Source organism: Elgaria multicarinata, chromosome 2, assembly GCF_023053635.1.
Source record: "Elgaria multicarinata webbii isolate HBS135686 ecotype San Diego chromosome 2, rElgMul1.1.pri, whole genome shotgun sequence".
NCBI lineage: Eukaryota > Metazoa > Chordata > Lepidosauria > Squamata > Anguidae > Elgaria > Elgaria multicarinata.
Window position 1 is genome coordinate 126,754,920 of NC_086172.1, and position 16,914 is coordinate 126,771,833.

Below are 16,914 nucleotides of genomic sequence, written 5' to 3' on the forward strand. Positions count from 1 at the left end.
GATTTATAACTAAGAGGTGTATTTCTTCGATTCTAAGATGCACTTTCCCCCATATAAACATCTCTAAAAATGGGGTGTGTCTTAGAATCGCAGGTGCGTTTATTATTTCTTGGAATCAAAGCTTTTTTTCTGTTAGTGGTACTGAAATTAGTGTGTGTCTTACAATCGATGGCATCTTAGAATCGAAGAAATACGGTAGCTAGATATAGGTGATATATCAGCTGCATAATGTTAGAGACCTGTGACAGATGAGGAGAGCCCAACTCATGAGTAGTCCTCTTCAGTAAGCAGGCATCCCTTCGCCAGGCCACTGTCCTATCAAAAATCTTAAGGTGCCAATGCTTTGGGGGCTACTTGGTGGCCCAGTATCCCCCTCTGCTGCAGAAGCTGAGCTTTCCACCTTTTGAGGAGAAAGAACTGAAGCCCTCTCTCCAGAGGGCCCAGGACCCTCCTGGTTAGCCCCAAATCCACTGAAGTGACTTGTTCCCTGAGGACATTCAACTCAGGAGGCTCCTGATCATCTTTTGAAGAGGATTCCTCCAAGAGGGGCATGACAAATAGTAGAAAAGTTGCTTGTGAGGCTCTTCAGAGAGCCCATCTTGCGGCAGCAACTGAAATGCCTCAATGTGAGGGGTCCTTCATAGTGAGGCACTGAGGTGGCCTTGGAGATTGCCAGTGCTGTGGCAGCATGGTCAATCTCTAGGGCCAGCCTCACCCAGAATGTCTCACTAGGAAGGATCCTTCATGGCTTGGACAGGTGCTTGGACAGGTTCACACAACCATCTCCGTATTGGATCCTTGCCCCTCTTGGCTAATAAAAGCTAGCAGGGATGGAACAACTGGCTGGGCCAGGGAAGTGATTAATGCCTCTTTGTGAGAGGGAGTGGTCCCAGGCCACCTGAAAGAGGCGGTAGTGAGACCACTCCTGAAGAAATCTTCCCTAGACCCTGAAAATCTTAATAACTATAGGCCGGTAGCAAGTGTTCCATTCCTGGGCAAGGTCCTTGAGTGGATAGTTGCGAGCCAGCTATTATCTGGAACTATTATCTAGATCCATTTCAGTCAGCTTTCAGGCCTGGTTTTGGTACGGAAACAGCTTTGGTTGCCCTGCATGATGACCTATGTTGGGAGAAAAACCTATGTTGGGAGAAAAACAGGGGGAGTGTGACTCTGTTGATTCTCCTTGAGCTCTCAGCAGCTTTCGATACCATTGACCATGGTTTCCTTCTGGGACAACTGTCTGAGTTGGAAGTGGGACAAGTCGGCTCCAGAAGGTGGTGCTTGGGGGACATTGCTCAGCCCCGTGGATTCTCCAGTATGGGGCTGTGAAGGGGTCAGTCTTGTCCCCCATGCTGTTCAACATGAAACCATTGAGTGCGGTCATCCTGAGTTTTGGAGTGTGTTGTTATCAGTACACTGTTGACACACAGTTCTATTTCTCCTTTTCATCTTTATCAGGTGGGCTGTGAATGTGCTGAACTGGTGCCTGGCTGTGACAATGGACTGGATGAGGGCTAATAAACTGAAACTCAATCCAGACAAGACTGAGATGCTATTAGTGGGTGGTTCTGCTTACCGGATGGAGGGTGTTCAACCTGTTCTGGATGGGATTGCACTCCCCCTGAAGGAGCAGGTTCGTAGCTTGGCGGTTCTCCTAGAACCATCTCTGTCACTTGAGGCCCAGGTGGCCTCAGTGGCACAGAGTGCCTTGTACCAACTTTGGTTGGTGGCCCAGCTATGCCCCTATCTGAACAGGGATAACCTGGCTTCAGTTGTCTATGCTCTGGTAACCTCCAAGTTAGATTACTGCAATGGACTCTACGCAGGGCTGCCTTTGAAGATGGTTCGGAAGCTGCAGCTTGTGCAAGATGCAGTGGCCAGATTGATAACAGGGACCAGAAGGTTTGAGCATATAAGACCCACTCTGGCCTGCTTGCATTGGCTGCTTGTATGTTTCCAAGCCCAATTCAAGGTGCAGGTTTTAACTTATAAAGCCTTACACGGCTTGGGACCACAATACCTGACAGAATGCTTTTCGCGACATGAACCTACCTGAACACTATGTCCAACATCTAAGGTCCTCCTCCAGGTACCTACTCTGAGGGAAGTTCAGATGACGGCAACAAGAGAAAGGGCCTTCTCTGTGGTGGGTACCCCCCCCCCAACTGTGGAACAATCTCCCTGACGAGGCCCATCTGGCTCCAACTTTGTCATATTTTTGGCGCCAGGTCAAGACTTTTCTCTTCTCCCAGGCATTTAGCAATATGAAATGAGCCTGGGTCTGTTTTTTTAGGCTGATAGTTTTTAAAGTTGTTATAGTGGTTTTAAATGTATGTGTATATTGTATGTTTTCATGGTTTTTAATTTTTGTATATTGTTTTTAGTGTCTAAATATTCTGTAAACTGCCCAGAGAGCTTTGGCTATGAGGTGGTATACAAATGCAATAAAATAAATAAATAAATGGCAAGTGAAGCATCTGGAAGTGTGGAGGATGGTGGTAGCCAAGGGGGTGGGGAGAAAGGAAAGACAGGAAGAGGAGGTGATGGCAGCCAGGATGTCAGTGGATTATGGTGGTGGTGATGGTGGCGGTGGGAGAAAGAAGTCAAGAAGGAGGGTAGAGGTGGCAGCAGTTGCCACCGTGGGGGATAAAAGAGAATTCGAGGATGCATCAAGCACCAAAATACCACCTTGCATATGACACCAAAATAGGTTGAGACAGTCTTGGCTGTGAAATGGTAAGGGCATAGAAATGTGTTTAACACTAGGGTGCAAAGCTGCAATGCTAAGCCCATTTCTGCACATTAACCTACATGGATATGTAATTGAACATCGGATTTTGAGGAATACTCAACAACTTTGGCAGTTTTGTAATTGTTGGCAATCCAGCCCCCTCTCCCACGCACTCCTGTCCTACAGTATACTGTAGGTGGCCATCAGGAAGTTGTTCAGTGGAGAACTACACAGAGCAAAACATCAGTGATCGAAGAGCTATACAAAAAATAACCACAACTATAAGAAGCAGAAAATATTTGCTTGCTGCTTGATTATCTCAAGTGACTTATTCAAAGCATTGTCAAAGTCAAACAAGATCTTACAAACTCAGTACTAGGGAAAGATTCTACAGCAGCTCGTTCATTAACTAATTTGTACATGAGCAAATAAAAAACAATTTAAGTTGGCTTAGTGCCAATGAAGTCATTGAGCTTAGCTTGTTTCCGTGCAAGCAGAGTGACTTAAAGGGGTTCGTGGTTGCAGGCTTTGTCACTGGTGGGGCAGTTTGCTCTGAAGTGAAAAACAACCTCTATGGATGCCAATATCTGCAGCTCAAAGATGCAATCAATGTTTCCAATTAATGAGTCCTGGCAGCTTTTGTTGTTTGCAGTGACTCAAAGTATGATGTTTGATAAGTTTTAATCTTTTTTCAATACTGCCATTTAAATAAAGGTCTGAAAATCTATAAGACCTTGCTAGGAACTTTCAATCACTTCCTTTGTTTGCTCTTCAAATGACTCAGTACTTCCTTCCATATGTATATCACAAGCTGGCATCCAGTCTGATTTATATTTTGAGTGAGTCCACCGGAGATTAAAATTCAAAAGTAAATAGCACATTGATAGGAAAAAGAAAGAATAGTTGTGACTATACCATTGCAGGAACCAAACACTATAATTCACTGAATTGTTTAAGCATTAAGAAAAGTTAGAAAACAAGAAGCCAATATAGGGTAGGCAAACCTCAGCACAGAGAGGGAAACAAAACCAAACCAAACCACAGAAAGTACATACCTTAAAATTACTTATTTTATGTTTAAAAAATACTGGATTCAATGGGTATCTTGGGAAAATGGCAAGTGTTTAATTACAGAACAGGGAAGATGGCAGGCTTTGGAAAAGAGAATTATGTGTACTCATATTGGCATTAATGCACCTTTTAATGTGTGGCCTTCCTTTTCAAATGTACCGTCAGTGTTTTTCTAACTTTTTAATTAAGAGCATAAAAGTAAAGACGAAATAGTTTTTCGATATAACGTGATGAGAGCAGATTTGTGGTTATGCAAGGGGAATTAACTTATGCAATTAAACACCATTAATTCATGGTTTGTGGCAGGGAAAATTTCCAGCTAAAAAGGTTCAGGCAGTAAGGGAGACTATATCCAATACTACTCTGAATATCATCTTCTTTGATATGTCAGTTTTGATTCCCATCCCAGTATGCAACAATAGGAGAGAACTTTGCTTTCTTGGGACCAGATAATGATGGTTCCCTAGTGCACATCCATGTTTTTCAATACCAGACAACATTGAAGCAGCAATAAAATCGCTTCTGAGGATGTGTACATTCCTTTCACTAATAAGTAACCAAAAATACAGCTTCTAGCTTATCTGGGAGCAATGTTGTTGGGTGTGCTGTCCTGGTGGGAAGCAGCAGGAGTCAACACTGTGGCGCCTGATGTCTGGCTCCATATAGAGGCCCAGGAGCCAATCGGGGGCTCTGGTTGGCTTGGCGTGTCTTTGCGGGCAGACCAGAGGAAGAATCATCTCCCTCTGCTCTGCCCATGGCCTATAAAACTGGGCCTCCTACTTGGCTTTGGCATTGCCATCAGCAACTTCTCCACCCATTCACCCCAAGGTAGCATATTACTTGCTGTGGCCTGAGATCAGTCACCAGTTAATAGGGCAGGGGAGGAATTTTATCTGCATATAATTGGCAGCACTGTACCCTGTAATAAAGCCCAACTAACAACTGGGGATAAAAAAGATGGGGACGGGACACACAACCCATTTTGGTGGACAGTGCAACTTTTTGTATGCTGTTTCTAATGCTAATAATTTATTCTCTCAAAATAATAATAAAAAATCTGTTGCAATTATTTTAAAAGTTTGCATGTATTTTTCACTAGTTTTACTGGAATAGTCCCAAGCGCTATGATTCTCAACACCATTGCTTTGAACACCTTTCTTGCAGTGACTTTCCAGTGATACAAGACGATTTTGCTCATATTCTGATTGTGTGTGTGTGTGTGTTTTGTCCAGTACTTACATGATAATTTTTGCTGTCTTTTTACTGTGCTTTTCACACCTTCTCCTGTACCTTATCCTCTGTGTCTGTTTATGTCAATGCTATGACTTCTTCTAAAGAATGTGTGGTGTAGATATTTATTTGTGAGCATATATCCTTCAGTGTATAGACTTTCATTTGTGTTTAGCTGTTTTAATTATTAACCTCTATAGCATTTTAAATGCACAAAGTGCTTTACAATGCTTGTGTATCTTCAGATCAACACTGGATTAGGTAGACACTACCCTTTTGTAAAAGGGAGAGCATTCATTTCAGCTCAGGTGTCTGTCAGCATATTATTGAGGGTATTTAACTAGTGGACTGTGAGGATGAGGACAAGGCAGATATGACTTATTTGTGAGGGAATGATGTAATGAAGTGGAACATAATGACTTGTATTCCCTTTTATTGGCCATGTCTGCATTGCAGTAAACTTGCTTGTTTAATGTAGTGTTAATGTAGTGCTTTTGCTTACAGTACTTCACAGTTTGCTGTCTATTCCTTTAGTGTGCCAACTAATATTAATATTTTCCATATATATTTATTACTGTTTATTTATTTGAAGTGTTTTCATGCCCCTTGTCAGCCAAAAAGCCCCCAGAGCAGCTTACACATATCACTGTAAAAAGACAATCCCTGCCCACAGGCATAACACATAAGGAAAAAGGAACCGGGAGGGAAGATGGAAAAAATAAATTCTTTTAGCAGAGCTGCTGGGAAAGCCTTGCTCTCCCTCTCATCTCAGTCTGTATGCCCTTCTGAAATGGCTGATGGAGGGTGAAGCTGAGGGAGGAGGAGCCTTCATTCAGGGAGGTCTTTAACAGAGATAGGCTGTGCTCTCCTTCTCATCTCCCTCAGCTCAACCAACAGTGAATTTAATACGCTGATTAAATGGATAGGACTGAGCTGGAGGAAGAGAAAATGAGAACCAAAATGAAGTCATGCATGCAACCTGCACCCAGGTGTACCCTGTTTTTGCAGATATAAGAACATAAGCAGACCAAAGGCCCATCTAGTTCAGCATTGTTCCTACAGTGGCCAACCAGATGACTATGGAAAGTCCACAAGCAGGAAATGGGTGCAAAGCACCTGCTTGTGTTCTCTAGCACCTGGCATTCAGAGGCATACTGCCTCTGATACTGGAGGTAATATATAGCCATTATGATTAGTAGCCATTGACAGACTTCTCCTCCATGAATTTGTCTAATCTCCCTTTAAAGCTACCCAAGGTGGCCATGAATATATCTTGTGGAAGTGAAGTCCATAGTTTAACCTTGCACTACATGAAGAACTACCTCTTTTTGTGTGTCCTGAATCTCACCATTAAGCTTCATTGGATGACCTTGAGTTCTATTAGTATGAGAGAGAGAGAAACTTCTCTGGATCCACTTTCTTCACACCATGCATATTTTACACACCTCTAGCCTATCCCCTTCCCCACTTACTTGTCTTTTTTTCTTAAGCTAAAGAGATCCAACGGTTGTAACGTTTCCTCATAGGGGAGTTGTTCCACCCTCATGATAATTTTAGCTCCTCTGCAAGTGGACACCTGCTCATGCAACAAGACTTCCCTTCTCTCTCCTCTCCATTGCATCCCCACCCCCAACTGTTCAGGAAGGTCCCACAACTCTCCAGAGCACAGAGCTGCAGGAAAGAAGAGGAATCCATTCTGCCAATGTTCCACTGATTGCAAGATATCATTGGATTTCATTCTATATTTATATAGAATTTATATTACTTGGAAGTAATTCCTATTATGATTAATAAGATTTAACAGATTGCGGGGCATCTTTCATTTGACATTCAGAAGCACAGACAATGTCAAGAGCAGATATGGTCAGGCACCCACCAAGCAGGGGCCCACTGACAAGTCTCCTGGAGTTGCTCCTCCTCCTCCTCCTCACCATTGTAACTTGCTTACTCACCTGCCTCTCACTCTGACCAAGACAATAGCAGTAGTGAGAAATAGTAGTAGATGCCATTATCTACTTGCTCACTGGCTCTCTGGCTGTCAAGCAAGCAATGATAAGAGGATGAGGAGCAACAGCAGCTGATGACAACGGTGGACTCACTGTGGGAGGGGGTCTATTTTATTTGTTTATTATCTTGCCCAATGGCCCACAAAAACCTGGAGCTGGCACTTTTCAGAAGCACTGAGGAGGAAATGAGTATGTTCTGTTTACAAGCTTTATATATTTTTAGGTGATACATTTCTTTCCTATTTATTGCTTATCACAACATACCATCCCTCAAAGGAGCCTTTCTGTTCATGGAAAGCCTGGTTTTCCAAGTGGTCATAGTGTGCTATTTTGTAGCTGTGAAAACATGGTGCTGTTATGATTACTGTGTAGGATGTGGTTGCATGAGTGTCACTATTTGTGACATAGTGGTGAGCCACAAATGTTACCCTCCCTCTGCACCATTTGGTGCTCTTTAGTTTTGTCTTTAAAATAATTATTTGGAAGCAGGGATTATTATTATTATTTTGAATGGCACAGTCATTCTCTATACCTACAAATGCCCCTGTACAGTGGTTAAAATGGTAAGGCTAATGTATGGGAAGGATGAGTTTGAAATCCCCAGTAAGTCTGATCTTGGAACAGTCGCTCTCAACCCAACTTAACATACAAGATAAAATGTTGTAAGGGAGAATCCTTTATGCTGGCTTGGAAGTCCTTTTGTTAAAAGGTGGGATACATTTTCAGATTTTTTAAATTTAGTCAAAATTATATATTTAGAGTAATGCAGCCTAATCCTGTGTGTAATTACTCTGAAGTAAGTCCCAGTATGTTCTCTAGGTTTTTACTCCCAGATATGGGAGTATGGATGGGATATTGGAACTTTAATACAACTGTTCCACTGTTTGTGAAACTTCTTGAATTAGGATGCAGTCCTGTGCACAATTACCCGGAAGTAAGCCCCAGCGGGACTTACTTCCGAGTAAACATGCATTGGATTGGCCTGTTAATCACTAGTTTGTATGGCGCTGAAAATATTTTTTCCCCTTGTTGGATGGAGTCACTGCTTACTACAGAAGTCGCTGTATAGGAAGGCTTCTGCTGCACCTTCGGGTTTGGGCAGTGAAGCATTATCAGATTTCCAGGCCCTCCGTACCAGTCCCCACACTGAATTTATAAAGGAAAAACGCGCGGGGGAGAATTTAATCTCCCTCTTAGCAGCAGCATTTGTATTATCGATATCAGACGCTAGTAGGCTGTTTGCAGCCGCCAACACGAAGAAGCTGTTGGGGGCGCTCAGGCACCCCCTCCCGCAAGCTCCGTCCGTACAGCCAGCCACTGCTGCAACTGCGAGGACGCGGCATGTGTCCCGACATGCAGCGCCGCTGCTGAGGACAGAGCGAAGCTACCGCAGGAGCAGCAGCAACAGCAGCCGCCCGGGCAGCTTCGCCTTCGCGCAGGCTTCGCCGTCCACCGCTAGGCCGGCGCTTGGCCGTTACCATAGAAACTACCGAGGCTCCTCTAGCCTGCCTGCCTCTTCGGCGAGGCGTGTGGCGGTGGCCGAAGCAGCAGAGTCGCGGCTTCTCTCGCGAGACTTCGACTGGTAGCAGGCGGAGCAGGCAGGCTTGCTGGGTGAGCTCATCCCGGGCGCTGGAGAGAGGGAGAGAGAGGGAGCGAGCGGCAGCAGCAGGAGCTCCTGCAGAAGCGGCAACAGCAACTTTGTTGGGTGAGTTCTAATGAGGCAGGCGGGCTGCACAGCGCTGGGGCGGGCAGCTGCAAGGGCACGCTTCGGAAACACCGGTCCCGGTCGCCTTCCTTGCACTGTAGCCCCTGAGTGTGACTGAACCTGAGGAGAGACGTGCATATATACATCCTCCTCCTCCTCCTCCACATGCCCGGGGCGTTGGTGGGGAGGGGGAGGGAGAGAGGACAGGACAGAGCGGACCAGACCAGACCAGACCTTCCCCCGTCCTCCAACCCAGGCTTTTCCCTCAGCCTGTGGCAGTCGCAGTAGGAGGAACCTGAAGACGTGAATGAAACGGGTGTAGGAAACACGCCCCCTCTTTTCCTCTCCCCCACTTCTCCGAAAACCTCCGTCCTTCAGCCTTCCTTTCTGCACAATCTCACTCCCTTCCCTGGTAATTGACTCCTGAGACCTTGAGTTTTCTGTGCTATTGGTCCTCCCCCCTCCCCACCGCTTCCTCCTCCTCCTCCTCCCCGCCCCGAAGTCCTGTATTCCGCTGCTGCATGATAGTTCGTCTCCTCTGCCCCCAAATTCATTTAATGAGAGCCCCTGCTTCTTTGATAGATTGGTCTGAGAAGAGAGGAGGGCTCCCCATCCCACTCTTCTCGGCGCCCTGGGTCCAAATATTTCCTTATATCCCCAAGAATGATCTGCACGGAAAGTCTGGGAGCTTTTGCATGCGACTGATCAGCAAGAAGAGCGTAGTTGCTTACCCTGCCCCCAATTTAAACAAGGAAAAGAGAAGCAGAGGTATTCACTTGGCTTTCCTTCTTCCCACCCCCTTTCTGTTACTTCGTGGATTCATCTCTGTTCCAGGCAAAATAATAATAATTAATAATAATAATTAAAAAAAAATCAAGAAAAGAAAGGAAGATTCGTATTTTCCCCAAACCTATTGAACAAGTTGATTATTTTTTCCTGCCGGCAAAAACTGAGAGACGGCTGCAGTGGAAAGAAGAGGGCAGCAGTAGCAGTGGGTTTTGTGCATACGTGCTTTTTTCCCCTTAGCAAAGGAATTGGGGGGGGGATGGGCTGAAACAGTCGTTATGAGAAAACGAAAGGGGGTAAGTTACGTGCTCAATCAAATATATGCCAAACTCTAAAAAGACCCAGGAGAAAAACATGTAATACTCAACAAGAACGATGCATTTTTGGCGAGGGTGGGGGGATCGATATAATCCAATATCAAAACTTTTCATTTATATTTAAAAGGCATTTCTTCCAAATATGCAAGCAATTTTAGTTGCCAGCTTCGCTATAGTTACTTTGTTCTGAGTCAGTTTGGACACCGCGATAATAATTAGCTAATTCAAAGCTGATGCCGTTGGGGATATTCTGCATGTTTATAATGTGGGAAAGGGAGTGGAAGAATGAAACGTAGTTTCTGTCCTTGGAGTTCATAGAAGCGATCAAGGAATGCCTTAAAACTGGATCTTGTAGAACAGGTAGGAAGGAGGTTGTTCTTTGTGTTTAAATTAAAACAGTGAAAATGGGTTATAATTGAAGTAGAACTTCATTTTATTTCCTGTTTTAAATGTTCTATTTTGGAAACAAGCAGGTCCCATGATATGATTTTAAAATTAATATATGTATACACATTGGCTAATTGTAGATTGTGTTTATTTGCTGAGGAGTACACTCCTCTGCATTTAGGGAAAAACAGGACTGACAATGATTATAATAGGAAACTCTCCTTGTCTAACCTTGACTGCTGCTATTCATTCTTTATTTCTCTGTAACAAACCCAGCCTTCAATTTTTTTTCTACAACTTATTTTCTCTAAGATGATCTTTTAAAAAAATATGCATTGATTCTTAATGTGCTGTTTTAGTAAATCCTTGTTTTTTTTTACTGTACTAAGCTTGGATTATTGCAATGTACAATTTGCTTTTGGAGTAAAGGTGTGGGGTTTCAGTAGATTCCCCTGTCTGTTTAGATAAAGGATCATTGGTCCTTCCTCTTTAAATCATTTCCTGCTGAACCTGTGACTCAGACCCTCCCCTCTGTTACATATGGGGAGTGTCTTCACTTTTCTTCATTTAAATTGTAAATGAGTTTCATAAAATTTTTTAGCATCTTACTGGTTGTGCAACATGTGTCTGCAATTTTGCTTGAAGTTGGAGACTAGTCATTTACTTTTGTTATGTGCAGGTGAACAATGCACACCATTTTCTGCTTTGGGGGCATAAGGAGAAGTATAAATTATTTTTAATGATAAAACTTTTTGCAATAAATACTATCACATATACGCTACTTTCTATAAGTTAGGTTGTCAGTGATTCCAGAGGGGTAGTTGTTTGAGTCTGTTGCAGCAAAATCAACAAAAGAGTTTTGCGGCACTTTAAAGACTAACAAATATTTTCTAGCATAAGTGACAATATCCACAAATGTTCAAGCCAAAATAAATATATTGGTTAATAGTCAGAGCTCAACAATGGGCAACTCGACTTTGAGTGTTTTATTTTTTTAAAAAGGTCCATTGCAGTGATGGTCAAGCAGCAAAAAGACTTTTATACCCAATTTTTGTAAGAGGAGCCTACTTTTTCCTTCTGCATGAGGAATGATCAGAACTGGTCACCTGTTGGGGGAGGGGAGCAGATGAAGCAGTTTCTATCCAGGAACTGCTTTTCCTGATCAACTGTCTGCTGTATGTAAGGTGCATAAACATTGCATGTACTTGCATGCATGTTGGTTCCCCATTCATATACCCTGCAACAGCCTTTTGTCTCCCGGCCTTCCAGAGCAGATTTTTGAGGGTCTTTAGGGAGAGTGGGGAATTTGACAAATATCCCCTCCTTTCTGCCAGCAGGATGCCTCTACTGGCTCAGAAGCCTCCTGCAGATGGAAGGAGTCCTTCCATCTACAGGAGGCAAATGCTGGATTCAACACATTATTTTCTGTCTGAATCTTCCATGCAATTGGATTTCCTTAGAGTCAGTTTACTTAAGGAGGTAGATGATATACATTTGTCTTTTGTTTGAAATGCTGACAATATTAGTGGATCAACAAAATTTATTTCAAAGATGACTTTAGGCTTGGCCTTGTTGGGTTGATGTTTGAGTTGGGATGGCTGTCCATCTCCTAGCAGACATAGATTTGATCTTTAGGCTAAAGAAGCAGAGTATAAATTGAAATAGCATGTGGCATGTTTCATTCCCCCAACTGTGTGCACAGCTCTGCATATGTGGGAGGGAATCCTTCTAAGACAATACTGAGCCAAACTTCCCAGCTTGTATACACAGTTATAGGGAGGAGCAGAGTTGTCGGATCACTTTATAGCAAGGGTCAGGAACCTGTGTCCCTCTAGAGGTTGTTGGATTTTAAATCTCATCAGTTCTAGCCAGCATGATCAATGTTTATGGACGATGGTTGTTGTAGTTCACAACCTCTGGAGGACCACAGGTTCTCCACCCTTTCTTTATAGCAAATGCGACTCGACCTCTTATTGTAAGTAACTGGCATGTGTATTTAAGTGAGGTACTGCAATATTTTATTTTAAATGTTTAGTTAAAACAAAACTTTTATATTTATAAAAATAAACTTGCAACTATGCACCTAAGTTTTCTGTTGTTATCATGGATCTCTAATAAGTTTAGTATATGGTCTAGAATCTAGATAAACAAGCAGTTTTGCAAATGTAATTGTTATCCTAATAGTGAAACGTGTTTGAACTTACTAATAAGATTTTCCTTTTTTTCTTACTTCTTTTAATGCTTATGTATGTTGAGCTAGAGGGTTTCACTTTTTGTATTGTAGATGGAGCAGGACAAATTGAAAAGCTAGAAGACAACCATTGATTTAGACAATCTACAAGAGCTGAAAGAGAAAGGGGGTTGAGCTCCCCCTTGAATTCCCTTTGTATTCATCTTCATTTATAGTACTATAGTATTTCTCTTCCATGAAAGAAAGAGGCACAGTTTTCTCCATATCAATAGTTCAGTCTTTGCACCAAGGGTCTTGCTGCTTAATATTCACTGCTTACAGGATATTTGGGATACCCCACTGGGAAGTAGCAAAAGCTCCAGTGTTGTTTTTAAAAATGTAAATCCTGCAGTTTGATTGGCTTTCTAAAAGCTGTTTTGTTATTATCAACTCTAAAACTATTCCTAGTGAAAGTTGGGATTACTTTTTGATATGTCAGCAAAATACTTGTTTATTGTCCTATGGGTGTTGAGCTTTCCCCCAATTTATAGAAGTTCTTACCACTTAATAATGCATTCTAAAATTGAACATGATTGAGTTTTTAAATATCCTAAGTGGTGATAACTTTGGGTGTTCTAAAGACAACTTAAATTATCTGTTTTCTGTATGTTCTGTAAGCATGATGGGCAGAGCAACAGCCCAGTGGGGAGATTCGTTGTGGAGCCACTGTTACATCCAGAGCCCTGCCAGGATATAAGTACCCAGGACAGAAGGAGCTGTGTGCTTTTGTTGTTGTTGATTTTTCTTCCAGAAGATCTTGGTCTTCGTCTCCTTAGTATTGATTCTAATGGGTGGGAAAAAGTACCTCTGCCAGTTGGCGTCAGTTAGGTGCCTGAATCTGGGGCGTCAATGAGGAATAGAGGTTGGAAAATCCTGGGAATTGCAGGACTTTGTTGTGTTTAAACATGCATAGGATTATACCCTTAGTGTTTTATTTGTGGACATTTGTTCGGTTTTTAAGCTACTGTCAACTAGGTAAAATTGCTATGCTTCTTTGTATTTTAGGTGGGGTTGGGGTTTGGAGCAGGGAGATTTTGGGCCCTTCTGCAATTTTTCTCAGTTTTATATCATTTTTCTCTGTTCTGTATTTCTCTAATCTATAACAATCTTCAGTTTTAAAAGATCTGGTGTTTGATAGTTCTGGATTTTTAAAAAAGTTTATGTTAAATATAATCTTATATCTAGAGGAAAATATGTGCCACATTGCTCTGAGTTTCACGTTTCCTGGGTGATACAGCTCTGCTTCCAAAGAATCTGTGTTAACCTAGGTAATAATAATAATAATAATAATAATAATAATAATAATAATAAAATTATTTCTTACCCATCTCTCCATTTTGATCGAGGCAGGGTAACATTTCCCAGTTGATATTATTAATAAATAATATTATTTATAATAATATATTTATTTATTTATTTTATTTATACCCCACCTTTTTTCCTCCAAGGAACCCAAGGCGACATACATAATCCTCCTCCTCTCAATTTTATCCTCACAATAACAATAACAACCCTGTGAGGTAGGTTGGGCTGAGTGGGTTTCCATGGCCTAGTGGGGACTAGAACCCGGATCTCCTGACTCCCAGTCCAATACAACTACAATTCATCTCATAGTGGGGAAGACCATGACCTGGTGACCTGTCTGTGAGGTAGGTTGGGCTGAGAGTCTGTAACTGGCCCCAAGTCACCCAGTGGGCTTCCATGGCCGAGTGGAGACTAGAACCCGGATCTCCCGACTCCCAGTCCAATACAACTACAATTCATCTCATAGTGGGGAAGACCATGACCTGGTGACCTGTCTGTGAGGTAGGTTGGGCTGAGAGTCTGTAACTGGCCCCAAGTCACCCAGTGGGCTTCCATGGCCAAGTGGAGACTAGAACCCGGATCTCCCGACTCCCAGTCCAACACTTTAGCCACTACACTGGCTTTATTCTATTTCTCATTTGAAACGCTGTAGCATTTTTAAAATTTAAACAGCACTTTGGTAAACTTGGCATGCTATGATTGGTGGACCTAAATAAGCTTAGTGGTGGTCATTCTTAATTTTAACTTGTATCTTAATATTTATACTATTAATTATGGATGTCAGTCAGGAAAGAGGCAAAGCCCAACGAGGCTGGCTTCTCAGCAGGTCTTGCTTTCCTTCTCTGTTCGTGATGGAATGACTGCTGGAGGAGTGGGAAAACTGGCTATTTTTATATGTAAAAATTAGATAATCATCTGGTTATTATTAGACATTTGACCAGATAGTAGGTTATTGAACTAATATTTCTGTCATCTTTAATTTCGCCCAGTTCCATACCTGGCAATACTACTTATCTCATTGTGATATTGTAAATCCTGAAGGAGAATATGTGAGAGAAGATGGATGTGTCATAACAAAGCACTCACCTTGGTGTTGGACTAGTTATTGAGGTACATGGCACTACTGTCTGAAGAGGGCCAGAAAATATTCCCAGCATGCATGAGCATGGTGGTGTTCTGGATTGTATTCTAAATGGCACAAAGGTGGTACTACTAGTTGTGAAATCCACTATGAGATCTGATTGTTGAGGAAGAAAGGTTTAATCTGCACAGTAGCTGAAAAAGCTGCATGGAAAGCACTTGTTAGGCTATCTAATTCTATCAAGCCCTCACTAAACTCTAATATATGCTACTCATAATCCATAAGAAGCCCAAGTGTTTAACACAATTTTAATACAGTTCTCAAGTAACTGTATTCAAAAGAGCTTTACCACAAACTTGACTTCTTAGCCTTTTTAGGTTAATTTCCCTTCTTTTATTTATATCCCTGATGGAAAGTGCTGAAGGTCGAAACTTGTTGAGATTGGTTACTCTTCTGTTAAATTCTTGATGAAAAATATAAGTGGTGATAACTTTGGGTGTTCTAAAAAACGTTTCCATCGCTTAACTGACAGGGTGCTGCTTTAATTTCCCTTGAATAAACATGACTAATGTACATGCTTTGAATGCAAAAGATTCCAGTTTCAGTCCCTGGTATTTCCAGGTAGGGCTAGGAAACCCTGGAGAGCTTCTCCCCATCAGTATAGACAGTACTGAGCAAGATGGACTAATGGTCTGACTTGCTAAAAGCTTCCAATGTTCCTATCAGTTGGAGGGCAGTAGACGTTTTGAGGGTGGTGGTGGTTCCTTTTATTGATGTACAGGTACTTGTTCCCTATGAAATGATAGGGACTTTAAACTTTTGGCTATTCATCTTTTAATTCCCCCCTCTAAAACATTTTATTTTGCCTTCAAGCCATCAGAACAAAAACCAATGCCAAACAGCAAGCAGCAGATTAAAAGCCAGCAAGTAAAAACACTTAAAAACATTAGGGAGACTCAATCAGCTTATTCATTCGGTGAAATTATAATTTTGTTATGCTAAAATAAAAAACAACCCTTCAATCAGCTAAAAACACCCTGGAGAGTCAACAGGAAAAAAAAAGCTAAACAAAGTTGAATCTAGCCTCTAAAGGTCAAAGGCTTTCTTGAAAAAGAAATCTTGACAATGTGGCAGAAGGCCAAAAAAGAAGGTGTGAGATAGGGCTGTCTAAGAGCGTTCTAGAGCCTAGGTGCTGTCATAGAAAAGGTCCTCTCATATGAACCAAATATGGCATTAGGACTTGAGAGCCTCTAAAGTTGATATTAATATGCAAGAAAGCTCATAACGGGAGAAGGCCTTCTGGTATCCCGGTCCCAAACCATATAGGTCTTTCATAGAATCATAGAATAGTAGAGTTGGAAGGGGCCTTTAAGGCCATTGAGTCCAACCCCCTGCGCAATGCAGGAATCCACCTTAAAGCATTCCTGACCGCCAGCTGTCCAGCTGCCTATTGAAGGCCTCTAGTGTGGGACAGCCCACAACCACCCTAGGTAATTGTCATAATGTTTTTTCAATGGGGAGCGGTATATAAATATTCTAAATAAATAATACTGTTCTAACAATCAGGAAGTTTTTCCTGATGTCCAACCAGAATCTGGCTTCCTGTAACTTGGGCCTATTATTTCGTGTTTCAATGTAACAATCAGCACTTTGAATAAGGCTCAGAAGGAAATACCTTGGTAAATTCTCAAGGTGACATTAGAATCTTGCTTGTCCTTAAGTAGTAGTCCTGCTGTCCATTCCATCTAGCTAATTAATTACTTAGTCAAATCAAAAGCTGGGTCATATTTCTTTTTTAGGTTATAGAAACTGGTGAACCTTAACCATCATCCTGAGCATTTTAGTACAGTTTCATCTTTGCAAACATCTCTGAGGTTTCAGTGCACATGTACTAGTCTTGTGCATAAAGCAATACAAAATTGCATGGATAACTTTAAGAGATGTTCTTTTTTTAAAGAAGTGACCCCTGCAAAATATAACTATAAAAAAAATGAAACCCAAGACTTTTGCTTATTGCTACCTGTTACAATCTCATCTATCATAAACTCCTTTCATGTGTTATATG

At 42.0% G+C, this 16,914-nt stretch overlaps 1 protein-coding gene across 5 annotated transcripts in view; it reads left to right on the forward strand.

Annotated features, from left to right (window-relative positions):
- Nucleotides 1-8,690: 8,690 nt before the first annotated feature.
- The window catches only part of SIPA1L1 (signal induced proliferation associated 1 like 1), a 182,368-nt gene continuing 174,144 nt past the window's right edge, over nucleotides 8,691-16,914 (forward strand). For 4 of the 5 annotated variants that reach the window (XM_063117608.1, XM_063117614.1, XM_063117613.1 and 1 more), the window contains exon 1: nucleotides 8,691-8,743. The gene's annotated coding sequence lies outside the window, so the exon portion shown is untranslated. The remainder of the gene's footprint in view (nucleotides 8,744-16,914) is intronic. The other variant, XM_063117611.1, reaches the window with a different exon arrangement.